The following is a 15,000-nucleotide window of genomic DNA, read 5'->3' on the forward strand; positions in this document are numbered from 1 at the left end:
AATGCTAGCATAGTCCTAGTAAAGATGTATTTTGTGAGTTGTTATACCAAGAAAATAAATATGAAAAGTGTATTTACATACGAACATACATGCATATGTATATATATATATATATATATATATATATATATATATATATATATATATATATATATATATATATATATATATATATATATACAGTATATATATGTGTGTGTATGTATACAGTAAATAGAGTATATCATGCTACTTAGGTTTGGACAGAAACGCTGGCTGGTACTAACTAGTTTTTTACTCAAGAATCTGACATGAGGCCACTCTTTGTGAGCAAAAAGATATCAGGAAATATTCACATAAACATAGGAACACAATTACGATCTAGGTTTGTTTCTGCACACCTGGTAAATGCTTGGAATATATTTTATTTACATAAACAAAACCATTTGAAATATCTAAATTGAAAGTTTAACAATATTTGTTATTGGTTTCTGTTTTAAAGATAATGTACTGTCATTCCTTTGAGATAGTCTTGTGTTTGTTGTAAGTTTTCATTGGCCTCGTACTGGATGTTTTATGGTAGAATCCTGCCTGTTCCATGTCCTGGAATAATTTCTTTACGTGGGCTAGTTTATCTGGTGCCAGCTCCCTGAAGCGTACATGCACTTTGGGTCCATCTGTGACGATATGATGTTTGATGTGGTGCTTCATAGTGTGTATGTGGTAATGGAAATCATCCTTGAATACTTCGGGGTAGCCTTCAAGGAGGCGGGAGATTTCTGTTCCTGGTGGAGAGCTTATTGCTACCCTGGGAGTGATAAGGGCTATAGGAGTGTCTCTGAATGAGTTATAGTCTAGACACATCTACCAGCATGTTGTGTCCTTTCAGGAAATCTGCTCATAGAGCAAAAGGGACGTCTGTTGTGATGAATGTCCACCTGTATGGTTTGCCAGTGAATGCTACTTCCTGATTTCTGGTTCCATATATCTTTAGTGAGGTGCTGTTTGCAATAGATACATGGAGGGTATTAGGGACTGGATTCAGTCATTTGTTTTGGGCTGCTATGACGAACATTTGTCGTGTCCCTGTATCAGCAAGGAATTTCATGTTGGACATCTCATCGGTGGTGTAGGCCTTTTTCGTTTTCTGAAAGAAATATAGCTAAAAACAGAACCATTCCCCCATATGAGGCAACCAGTCTCACCGTCGCTGATGGTTAGTTGGTTGGACTGCTGCTATGGCCCTACTGCATGTATTTTGACAGCATGCACCTTTGTTCACACTATCGAACCTTACTCCTGAATCTTCAATGGAAGAAACAAATGCCCTTATGGTTTGTCAGGTTGTATTCTCTGGCAGCCATGGTGGTTGCTGGATAAAGCACTTGTTGTTCCTTGAAAACTGTATGGGAGTATTGGGGAATTTGCCTCACCGTCTGTCTCTTCATCACTTAGAGGTTGTGGGTGCATGGCGGTCACTTAGATGAATGCTATGGTGGGTTTTCCCATTGTCTGGGCTAAGTGAACCTCATATACTATTTGTAGGAGATCCTTAAGGGGCATGGTGGATACGTTGGGAATTACCGCTAATGTTTTGTGTGGTAAGTTCGCCAGAAGGCATTTTTCCTCTACGTCCAGTGTTGGCTCTTGTTGGACATCCTTGGCAGGTATTGTTACCAGTCGTTAGATTTGCTTGTAGCCCTGTGAGGGATATTGATCTCCTATTGCCATTCCTACGTTGTCCAGAAGTTTTCTGGCTCTGATGACTTGGGCATACTGAAAGATGACCTTCTTTGGGCTTTTAGGGTTTTGTGTGTAACGGTGGTGTCTGGCTCAGCTGACCAATCTCCAATTTGTTCAAAAACGTTGTATGATTGAAATTCAAATACGGCATCAGCTTTTCGTGATGATGATGTGATATTCTTTTACCTGAAGATAATTTTTGCTTTAAAGACCAAAGCTTTTGAGTTGTGCCTTGTGAAAGGAGGCAGGCAGACGGAGGCAAAGGCTGCCATTTCATTGGAAGAGTTAGCAGTATTAGGCATATTTGGTCATTCCAAGGTCACCAATTTGCTGGCAAGTGTTTGGACAGAAATGCTAGCTGGTGCTAACTAGTTTATATGCACTGAAATCTGACACAAAGCCACTCCTTTCAAGTGGAAAGATAGCCGGAAATAAAGAAGGTACACCATTACAATCCAGGTTTGTTTCTGCACACCTTGTTTGCTTGAAATATATTTTATTTACAGGAACAAAACCATTTAAAACATTTGAATTGAAAGCTTACAATATTTATTATTGGTTCCTGTTTTAAAGATGAAGTACCGACATTCTTAGAATAAACAAAAATACCTTCAACGTTGTTCTGTTTGTATTGATGCTGTCTACGGAAGTTCGTTTTTTAGTGATCAAAATATCGCAGTTATGTAAAGGTTCTTACATTCCACACACACACACACACACATATATATATATATATATATATATATATATATATATATATATATATATATATATATGTGTGTGTGTGTGTGTGTGTGTGTGTGTGTGTGTGTGTGTGTGTGTACCTTGTAAGACAGATTTCCAGGAGACATGAAGAGATTATGCAAGATAAAAGTAAATGTACAGTCTGTGGCAATGAGTCTTGTGTATGTATATATATGTATATGACAAATAAATAAATAAATAAAAGATTCTATGAACTGACCTTCATTGTGGACTATCGGCCATTAGTCTACCCAGATGTAAAGGGGTACTTTTATGAAATTATTCTTACACCACGTAATTATTCTTTAATTTTAAAATTATAAATGTTAATATAGATATTCGTATTATTATTTATGTCATTATTATTAATATATTATTATTATCCTTATTATTATTATTATTATTATTATTATTATTATTATTATTATTATTTGATTGAAGGTTACAGCTGCCTACCTGACATTAATTTTGTAGTTGAGCTTTTCAATTGCTCTAATTTTCCTTTTCTCTACAGTAGTTGTGCTATGCTGGTCATTGGTAGGTAGCAGAGCAAAATACATAAAAATAAATTTACTAAAAGTAAACTTGTTAAGTACTGCGTACAAAATAGTCGGCTGCACCGCGTTTCGAGTGTGTGGAATGGCTATGGGCTAGGTATCCTCTTTGCCAACTTTTACATGGGAGTCGTTGAGGAATGAATATTTCATGTTTAGATTTCCCCAAAATATACATCTACTACATCGACAACATCTTTGTTAAGGCCCCCTATTCTAACTACATAGATGAACTCCACAGGACCTTTGAGGAGATTTACGTTAGAGCCGTCTTCCCTTCTGGGACGTCATGGTCTCGACTGCTGAGCAACGAGAACTAGATCCTGGCCCCTCTCTTGCAGGACTTTTTGAAGAAGTTTAATATCAACTATTCCTACCAATGCCCAGTTCGTGGATTTATTGGAATGACGACAATGAGACTTTCTAAACGTTTGTCCTGCTATGTTCAGTACATGCTATTAAGATCCACCAACTCCTGGTGCATGACAAGGCATCAAAAGAGAAGACATCACTAGCAGTATAACGATCATTGGTAATGCTCTGGACAGCAGAAGGCAAAGGATCCTTGAGGCCCTGCTCATACATCAGGAAGAGCTGAACCTCAAGACTACTCAGGAAATGTTCCTCCTCCCCTCCTGCCACAGGAACACCAACCAACCACTCACCTACATCGGCGAGCATGAGGAAGATCAGTGACCCAACAGCCTGACTGGGACTCTCCCAGCGAGCACTTCAGTCAATCAGGAAACAGTTCAGGACCTGGGAGCTGAGCGGCAAAACGGCTTGCCTGACGCCGAGCCCCACTCAGGGAGTGTCTTGGCCAATCAGCCCCCGGCACTAGAAGTCCAGCCTAGCATTACTAAGACCCCCTAACTTTGATGGCTGTGAGTGTAGTAGCAGCTTGACTGTGACGGATCCCCTCCCGTTGAGCGCCTCAGCCAATAGGAGAGTTGCTCCATCCCAGACACGGTACTGCCTCCGCTCGGAGGGAGCAATCAACAACCAGCACCCAAATTACTACTGTCCTGACCCAGATGAATAGAGCCAGCCCCGCTTACATTATTCCACTTCTAGCCTGAGAGGGAACAACCAGCATCCTCTCAAAATGCGTTGTAGCCTACATTTATATCCTGTATTTGACAAGTTTACTTGTAGTTAATTTTTGTTGTAAAATATTAGAATTTTTCTATGTATTTTGCTCCCCCTATCTACCGATGACCAACATAGCACAGCTACTGGCAGCATGCAGTACTGCTGAGAAAAGGAAAATTATTGCAAGTGAAAAGCTCAACTCTAAAATCAATGCCACTTAGGCAGCTGTAATCTTCAATGAAACCTACCTGAAAGAGGTTCAGTTCCGAGATATTATTATTATTATTATTATTATTATTATTATTATTACTACTGAAAATTTGCATACATTCATATGATACAATAAGATGATTCAAACGAAAGGAATGACTATATGACGGAAAGATAAAAATAAATACAAGAGATACGAATTGCAAAGAGATGGGAAAAAGTTTAATGTTTCTTGTTTTTTAACAGATGCGTCGTGGGACCGGAATCTGCCATCGATTTTAAAAGGCACTATTAAGGTATGCTTTTAAGTATTAGTTTTTTTTACCTCAGAATTTACACCAGTAGCTCTCTCTCTCTCTCTCTCTCTCTCTCTCTCTCTCTCTCTCTCTCTCTCTTGTTGTTATGGTGTAAAAACGAGTAAATCAAGAAAGAAAAGAAATTCTCTAAACTATTTTTCTAATGTTCATATGTTTATGATTTTGATAAAAAGACCACTTCATTGAAGCAATGCTTCCTTAACATCAATTATTTATTTAGGTACAAAGTATCAACAAAATTCTGGAAACATTTCAATGCCAGGTAAAGCTGATATAGATGTTCAGGTAGAATTCAATTTACAGTTTGTCTCATAAATTTGTCATTTCAGTGAAGTGACAAAATTTTTAAAGCCTGAGCATGAATACAAGGTAGAGTGAAAGACGATTTGTATTGGATGAGAGGTAGGTAAGCAGGATAAAATTGGTGATAGCTGGTTCTTGGTTAGGCAGTGTGGTAGAATAGGTGATGGTTAGGAGTACGTAGTGAAGTAGGGTAGGATAGTTGCTAGTTAGGCGAAGGGATGGAAGTGAGGTAGGGTAGGGGATGGTTGGGAAAAGGTAGGATAGGTGATGATTTAGATGAAATAGGATGGTGGGGTAGAATCTATGATGATTGGGAGAGGTAGATAAGTGGGGTAGGATAAGTGATGGATGGGAGAGTGTATTGAAATATGGAAGAATAGGTGATGGTTGGAATAGGTAGAGAAGTGGGATAGCATAGGAGATAAATGAAAGAAAGTAGGGAAGTTGGTAGGATATGTGATGACTAGAAGATTTGGAACTGGAGCATGATAGAAGATGGACGGGAGAAGGTTGGAAAGAAGAATAGGATCGTGAGGAATGTAAGAAGACAGGGAAAGGGGATGGTAAAGGATATCAATGAGAAAGGGTAGAGCAGTGTTGCTGTAAGGAATTGGTCAGGTCTGGATAGGATAAGGGCTCGATAAGGGAATGTTGGGAAGTTTTTTAGGAAGGTAGATGGATGGGAGAAGGTGGAAGTGGCATAGGATTTGAAATTTGAGGAGAAAGGGCAGAAAAAAGAGGTATAATAGATAATTGATAGGAGAGTAATGGGAAGTCATGTTCAATAAAATATGGATAAGAAACAGTCAGAAAATGGGGTCGGATAGGTGATGTATATGAGATGGTAGAGAAGTAGAGTAGGATAAGGCATGGTTTGGATAGGCTAGGGAAGAGCAGTATTTTAGGTGGTAGATGGGAGAGAGTAGTGAATTTGGTCAATTTAGGAGGGGAATGAGAAGGGTTTTGGAGGTGAATATGATAAAAGTGGAGGAGAGACGATGGTGACATTGGGTAGACTAAGCACTGGATGGTAAAAGATAGGGCGGTCTGGTTGGATAGTGGATGGAATAGCTCGTTAATAGGATCCTTCATGGATATGGGATAGGATAGCAGAGGGATGTGAGTCGGTCTGAAAATAGGATAGGATAGAAGATGTATGAGAAAGAGTAGGGAAGATTAGTAGGCTAAAGGATCAATCAGAGAGGGTTGGGAAGTGAATAGGATAAGGAATGGACTTGGGAAGGAAAGGAAGTAGTGTAGGATAGAAGATGCTGGTGAAATGGTGGGGGAAATTATCAGGATAGGGGATGGATGGGGGAGTGTTTGAAAGTAGTGTAGCATATGACAGGGAGGGTTAATGGTAGGGAAGTTGGGTTGATCAGTTCAGTTCAGTTCAGAGAATTGAATAGGATAGGGAATAGATGGGAGAGGGTAGAGAAATAGGTAGGATAGGAGAGGAATGAGATAGGGCAGGGATGTAAGACTGGATACGGAATGGATGGAAGAAAATAGTAATGGAATAGGATAGGGGATGAATTAGAAATGGTGGGTGATTCGGGTTGGATAAATAACGGAAGAGAGAAGGTACTAGTATAAGAGATGGGTGGGATAGGATGAAAGATAGATGTAAAATATGTAGGGTAGTGGGATATGAGAAACAAGGATTAGCAGAGGATAGTGTTGTTGGGTAGAATAGACGATGAGTTATAGAAAGTAGCAAATTGGGATAAGATAGAAGATGAAGGAGAGAGTATAGGGGAGTGGTGTAAAAGTGGGGTATGAATAACTGGAATTAGAGAAGTGTGATATGTTAGCTTTTGAAAAAGAAAAATGAATCAAATGGTGTAGGATAGAGAATTCATTCAAGATACATACATATTTGGTAAATAAATACGTTACCTACTGTAGACATTAATTCAAATGCTTTGAAATTACTACTCATTGGGTAGTTTATGGAAGGATGGTAGGAAACATGAAAAGAAGAGCAGGTAAAGAAATGGGGATGGGTGACAGTTGGGTAGAATAGCGGATGGTTGGAAAATGGTAGGAAATTTAAGTAGAATAAATGAATTGAAAATGTAGGGAAGTGTTGTTGCATAGGAAATGGATGGAAGAAGGGGAATGTGAGGAAGGATAGCTTAGGGCTAAGAGTATGGGAGAGTGGGGACCAATGGGCAGTGGAAAGGAGAGTGTGGGGAAATGCAGTAGAATAGTAGATAAAAGGAAAGGTGTAATGAAGTTGGATAGGATAGAAGATGGACGAAAATGGGTAAGGAAGTGTATAGGAAAGGTATAGATAAAAAGGGAGTAGAAGTGAGATAGGACTGGAGCTGGATAAGAAAGGGTGCAGAAGTGGGAAATGATAAGGAATGGACAGAGGACAATAGGGAAGTGGAGAATATTAGTAAATATTTAGGATATGGTGGGAATGATAGATTAGGAAAGGAATGAAATCTAATTTTTATTAGAATATTTCAAAGCTGGTAGCAATGAGAATCAACTGCTAAGTCATTGGAAGTTTAATTTAAATAAGCAGTTCAAAACAACTAAATCCCAACAAACTTGATTAGATATTATTGTCTGCTTAGTAATATTTTCTTGAAAAGAAATGTAATGATATTGTCCTTGTTCATACTATGGTTAGAAGTAATACATTCTTATCCCACTATACAAAAGCATCGTGTGAATATTTTGTTTTGTGTAACGCAGATATTTTACTTATTAATGAAGTCCATTTTCAATTAAAGCAAATTCTCAAGGAGAAAATATCTGATTGGTATTTGATATAACATTGGTTCAATATTTTGGACGTAGAGGTTGAATTATAATTTTCATCTGGTCAACCTCCAATTCCTGTATTTATTCTTGTGACTAACGTAGTTATGATCTTGTTTGTTAGAAACAAGCATAACATGGGTAAAACCATTAGATAAGTATGAATCTTTTAGTGGGGGACCAATGTTTTCATGTTGGTTTGAATTATTTTTTGGTCACTGGTTGGACTTCTCTAGAAGGATTTAACCTACCAGAGATGATGTTACCCATTTTTTGGTGTTTACTATTATATTCTCTCAATTTCAAATTACAGCTCAAATCGTTTCAAATTATTTTACTGATTTACTCCAAAATACACTCTGCATACAAACCAAGCACCATGCTTGAAGTATTGTAATAATGAAGAAAATCTACTCCATCCTAAAAATTTACTTTTTTTTTTTTTTTTTTTTTTTTTTTCTTTTTTTTTTTTTGACTTCTAAATTGTACATACAGTGATAATATCATAGCTCAAACATGTTTTTTTTTTTTAGTTATTTTGGTCCACTATCTGGCTGGTTCTGGTTAACAACAGGCTGGGTAGAAGTCCAATGTTCATTTAGTGCTGTGTTCGTAGTTGGATGGAAAGATCTCCTTCATCCTTTTGTAATTCCTATAAGTGCTGAGTTGACATTACTGCACATCTCATCAGCTCCACACAAACACATCTTTGGAAAAGTTGAGGCACTGCAGTCGGTAGGATCAGTGTAATGTGAAACTGGTCTTCTTGCACCTGTAGGCTTTTGCTGGTGGTAGCTGAGGAATATCCTGATGCCACACCATGGCCTGGTAATGTGCCTGCCAGTGGCTTCACATAAGGATGTTTATATCGTATGTAGCTTTTGAACTTATAATTGTTTCTTGGTTAAAAGCTTCCATTTGAGATCACCAACATCCTTAACAATGCTATGAAGCTCATACAGCTGGCAAACAAATGTCTCAATGGCTTGTTCAATATTAACATTTGGGTTCTTGGAAGTCCTTAAGGTGAAAAAATTGCAGATACCACCTCCATGAAGTATATGCTAAGTGCTTGTCAACAGCTCAGCTTCCCCTTGCCTGCAAATATACCTGTTTCATAAAATCAAGTAAGATTTGGGCCTCTGCAGTACAATCACTATTGATTACAGTGAAATTACTTGCTTCCTTTTCCATACACCAGTGACAAAATCTATGTTCCTGCAGAGATTATGATAATATTGGATTCAAAGGACAAAACGTCAGTGTCAGTTGACTGAGTGTAGAGTTCTGTTGCTCCTCTTCAAACATCATCCAGACTTTTTATGATAAGTTTAGTGTCAGCTTCTTCGGATACAGCATAGATGTCGAACATCCATGGAATTTGAGAGAACCTCTTTCAGCAAAGATCGCTATGAAGACCTTGGGCTTACCTTCAAGGTAGTGGAGAGCTTTCTCTACAAGACAAACTGTCAGTTCATCTTTGGTTGCCATACTGGATAGGAACAGCTTTCCTGATGCCGTACCAATAGGTTTATTGTCTGTGATGTGATATACAGTTGCTGGCTTACCACCCTGGAAATCTCCTTTGACGCCTATTTCAATGAAGCTGAAAGATCATACCAGTCAAAGACTAGATGAATCTCATGATATTCTCTGTACTTTTTATCCAGAATAGCTATGAAATGTTCACCCCACTGAGCACATGTTTTGACCCAAAGTGGTTCAGCTATTGCCTGGACAATTTCCATTCCATCAAGTACAGTTGACTTCCTTGGTATTAAGGGAGCAATATCATTGGTGACATCCTCTGACTGTAGATCAACACTAATTTTGTTCGGCAGCTTCTCATGTTCAGCCATAAGCTTGCTTTTGTCTGTGCATGGTAGGTTTACACCACTCACTGTGAACAAGGATCGTAGAAGGGACATAACTCTGACTGACCAATGCTGTCCTTGAGATTCACCTCCAGGAATGAGTGTGCAACAATCAACATGCGGGCAAACAATCAGCTGTTGTCCATGAGCTGCACTGTATTATCAGTAACCTTCTTCATTCTGGCCCAGATAATGACCCCATTTGTATTGATGTGGTCCTCAACAAAATTGGCATACTTTTCCTGCCAAGATGTTCTTGGTTGCATACACCTTGCAGCACTCTGCTAGCTTCATCACCTATCTGTTGATTATGGGCGGGCGTTGATCCTTGTACTTCATAGGACTCATGGACCATATGAGTACACTCTTGAGTTGAGCTATGTTCTCTTTCTCTCTTATCTAGATAGCCAGTGACAGGACATGATGTTCCTTATATGTAGTGGTTGTTGAGCCAGCCATCACATGTACTACTTCAGTAAGCCTACTAAGCTCTGGAGCTGTAATTAAGAATCTCTTCCAAACACTGGCATGCTGTATAATGCCTAGCAGTCCTCCAGTGACTTTCATTATGGAGCTGATTTGATCAAGAGCATAATCCACTCCAATGGCACAAAATTTGGTCTGGTTATTGTTGACTACAAATTTTCCATACATTAACTCTAGATGTATGACTGGATCTATGCTCTAAATGGCTGTCATCTCCACAAGGTAAAGTTGTTTTATGATTATTAACAGAATAAACAGACGTTTCGTAGTAAGGACACTGTTAATTCAGATTGAATATTAGTTTGAAACACTTTACAAAACTCAATGTAACATTATGGTACTCCATGCTCTGAAACAAAGCATAATTTATACATTACATTGAGTCAGAAGTGACCTTTCACCTTTGACTGTGTCAAGCTAGAGGGGCACTCAGTAGAGCGCAGACCTCTGCCGCGGCAGCTCATTTCTCGACCTTTTGCTCGACCTTGACCTTCATGTGTATTAATTGGCGTGGATTGTCATCCACTCAATTATGAACCAAGTTTGAAGTCTGTGACAACGATGTCCAAACTTAAGGCTATTTATGTGAACTGGACATTTTGCTTGACCTTTGACCTTGAACTTCCAAAATTTAATCGTTTCCAGCTCTTTACATATAAATGAATCCCTGCAAGTTTCATTACTCTGCGGTTAGAATTGTGCCCAGGAAGCCGTTCATAAACAAACACACACACACAAACAAGGGTGAAAACATAACTTCCTTCCAACTTCGTTGTGGTAAGTAAAAAATAAAAAATAGGTACAAAAGTTTTCTACTACTTGGTAATCCTTTAGAACGTATTTATAATAGCTGCTAAATATTAACATTCAAAGCCTTGCGTAGTGCCATATAGCTCAAAATCCGTAAACAGGCCTAACCAAATGAGGACAGAAGAGACAAGGGTTTCTATGTAAGCTTATCTCTCTCCTTGTGTAAGCTATTCCACTATCCCATTAGAACTATAAGTCAGGGAGCTCTCCTGTTATTTGAAGTGCTCCTAAACATTCAACATTCCTTCTGTAAATTATTAAGGATTTGAAACAATTTCAAAACTGATCGCTTTTCATTGATGCTTATTCTCTTTGTTATTCGTTTTATATAACACATTCACCTAGCTCTTTAATTCAAGTAGGTAGTCCATTCCTCTCTAGCGCATTTCTTTAGAATAGATTGTTCTCAATCATTATGTTTTTGTGAACAAACATAACATATGAAACCGAACGGCTTAGCTGTAGAGTGCCCTTACTATACTTCTTATCCCTTCTCAGGTTTACATATAAATATGCAAATACAAATATATACAGTATATATATATGTATATATATAGATAGATAGATAGATAGTTTTCCTGAGGCTAAACTGACTGGTTTTGCTATTCGGTCCCGTGAAATTAAAACACTTTTGATGGACCTTGATGGTTATGGAGGTATAGACTCAAATGGTAATTTTCCTTTGTTTTGTAGTTTAGGTAGTAATGATGAAAATTTATATATATATATATATATATATTATATATATATATATATATATATATATATATATATATATATATATATATATATATATAATTATTATATTACAGCTGGAAAATTACATAACCTCCCGAATTCCAAACACCCCTGTTTATTTAAACAAAAATCTGTTACACTTGAATAATACCCGAGCTCTGAGAAATTATGCAACTCCAAGACGGCAATATATAAAAACACTGAATATCCAAAGGTCTCCTACTTTACTCTCAAAACAAAGCTGGGTAATTATTTCACTTGAACTATTCAAAACAACCTCTTACTTCAATTCTTTGACTACGAGCAAGGTCTCTTAAGAAATATTGGTGATCGAAATAATACGCATTTTACAAAAATAGATATATTCTATAAAAAAATTACAAGATTAATACAAAATATTATCACCAAATGAATCACTTGAAATATTAGATCTTGAACAAAACTTAGATTAAGACAAAAGAAAAACTTAAAAAAAAAAATAAGATATGCAATCACTTGTTTCACTGGAAATTAATTTATACAAATATTTACTTTTGATAATTAATGAAAATAGTTAACACTTCAACACTCTAATGATTAACTACTAAATGAAATTTACATAAGTATAACTCACATGTTTTGGCTCACACGAGGTACCCGAACAGTTAAGCCAAAATAGATACACTTTAATTTTTAACCTAAATCTCACAGGGCCAGTTAAAAATAAATATGTTATACAAATACTTTTATTAACACAATACACTTGTAATCACATTTAATGGATTATCAACGTTTAAACACACTACACACGATATTGCTGGATAGAAATCGTTAATCATGTTTGAGTTGGCACACACTTGATACACTTGAGAGGAGAGGGCGGACGAACTTTGGCTCGTTCAAAGGGACAGGCTGAATCTCTTCTGCTCTTACAATTTCCTAGAGGCACATATATATTGACTTGAAATTTTTAGGTTATTCTAAATAGATCATTCTTATAGCTAGGGGGCAAGGCCTACGATGCCAAAATTGCTAACTAATCTAGTAGCAGACGAATACCAACGCACAGGCGAGGCAACTATTTCCAGAAATTTCATGAACTTTCTAACCACGTGGTAAATATAACAATTGCGTAATTTCTCGTATCCATACCTCGCGTGGTTCGTACAGCATACCTAAAACAAGATTACATAAGACTTCATAACAAAATACATGAAATAAAAAGTTAATTCTTAAAAATAACGTAAATTTACATTTACTGACTTGAATGAAAAATACAATTAAATGAACAATGGAAGTATTATGTAATTTACATACAATTATTTAGACCTACATAAGAGGAACTCAGCTCACGAACTGACTATCAAATACACAAATGAAATACATAAGTAAAATATTTACTTTACACTAGGCCAGCTTCGTAAGAATATATATATATATACATACATATATATATATATATATATATATATATATATATATATATATATATACATACATATATATATGTATATATGTATGTATGTATATCTACTGTATACATATACATGTTGATATATATATATATATATATATATATATATATATATATATATATATATATATATATTTACATATGTATGTACACAGTAGATATGCCTTTTCTGAATTGGATACTTTAACGTGGTAAAAGGGTTTACACATTGCTATGATTAGCAAAGTTGTATTAGTCAAGGACATTCACACTAGGTTGGATTATAGTAAGCTATCAGATTAAAATCTCCCATCTTCACCAATCCGTACTGACCAGCATGGTGATGAAAACTGGTTAAACCCCAAACATGAATTGGCATGTCTGAGACCTTTGTCCTGCAGTGGACTAGAAACTGCAGCATTTGTTGTTGTTGTTGTTGTTGTTGTCGTTGTATTCATATATTAAATTCATTTAATCCTCTGGCACCCATGGGATGCATAATGCCTCAATGAATTCACGCCAGATCTCTTTCCTGTGCCATCTCTATGAGCTCAACCCAATTCTCAGATCCAACCTCTCTTGGCATAGTCATCAACCACGTTTCTCTTGATCTACCACGTCCTCTCCTGCCCAGTGGCTTCCATTCAAGTACATCCTGGACTAACTCTTCCTCCCTTCTTGAAGTATGTCCCATGATCCCCTCCATCTCTATCTTGATGTAATACGATTGGTGCCCAGATGTTGATATCGATCTTACAAGTGAAATGTATATTTTGATTTTGCTGTTAACTGATATCCGATTTGAGCTCCAAATTGATTGTAGAATGTCCATTACTGGTTCTGCATTCACTGTTTTCTCCTTGAAGTCTGTAACTAGTGATCCAAAGCTAAATATTTGAAAGTTTCCCCACTCTGAATCTATATGACCTCGGTCTTTCTTTGGTTAATCACCGATCCAACCTTTCTCCCCTCCAGTACTAATCTAACAATCATTTTCGGCATTTTAGCCATATTAGAGGCCATTAGAACTATATCATCTGTGTATTCAAGATCGAATATTATCTGGTCGCTCTTATTCGTTGCATGCAGTACCTTGTTCATAATGTAATCAATCACTATCATAAAACTTAAGTGTACACACACACGTACACAAACACACACACACACACACGCACATATATATATATATATATATATATATATATATATATATATATATATATATATATATATATATATGTATGTATTTATATACATATACATATACATACAGTAGCCCCCCAACTTATGTGAGTTTCGTAGATACCGTTCCTCGTTTTCCACAATGGTTACTTGTGAAATACTTGAATACTTAGAAATATACTAGAATTTGAAATATTCTAGCCCAAAAGTAAATGGTAATAATGTATAAAATTGGTGGACAACAAATTAATGACCAACAAATTTTAAGAATTGATCTTCAATAAAGTATTTGCTTATTCAATTCATCAAGCGCGCTCTCTCTCTCTCTCTCTCTTCTCTCTCTCTCTCTCTCTCTCTCTCTCTCTCTCTCTCTCTCTAAGTATAAATAATATAGCATTGCTCCTCTCTACTGTCATCGTCTTCATCACCACCACCACCATTAATTTTGATTGACATGTGCATTTGGTTCCTATGTTTCAATATTTGCTGACTTTTTTATCATAAATTATATGGGAATACTTTGATTTATTGACAGATTAATTTTGGATATGTGATTGTAAGAATTGTAATGGTTGTGAGGAAGTTCTAGCCTTCTCATATTATGTAATCAGTGGTTGAGATGTATTTATGAAAGCTAAATAATTTAGAATCACTACCACATAATTACCTTTTTCTCACAATTTAACATTTATATAGAATTTTCTAGAAATATACACAACTTAGGACTCAATATTGATGAATAATCTTTATTATTTCTATGC

General features: G+C 36.6%; 1 protein-coding gene across 1 annotated transcript in view; it reads left to right on the top strand.

The window, feature by feature from the left end:
• Positions 1 to 15,000, top strand: part of LOC137627348 (uncharacterized) — a 104,287-nt gene that overhangs the window by 19,321 nt on the left and 69,966 nt on the right. Inside the window, 1 exon segment of the mRNA XM_068358432.1 lies at positions 4,569 to 4,618. The gene's annotated coding sequence lies outside the window, so the exon portion shown is untranslated.

This window comes from Palaemon carinicauda, chromosome 35 (genome assembly GCF_036898095.1).
Source record: "Palaemon carinicauda isolate YSFRI2023 chromosome 35, ASM3689809v2, whole genome shotgun sequence".
Taxonomy (NCBI): domain Eukaryota; kingdom Metazoa; phylum Arthropoda; class Malacostraca; order Decapoda; family Palaemonidae; genus Palaemon; species Palaemon carinicauda.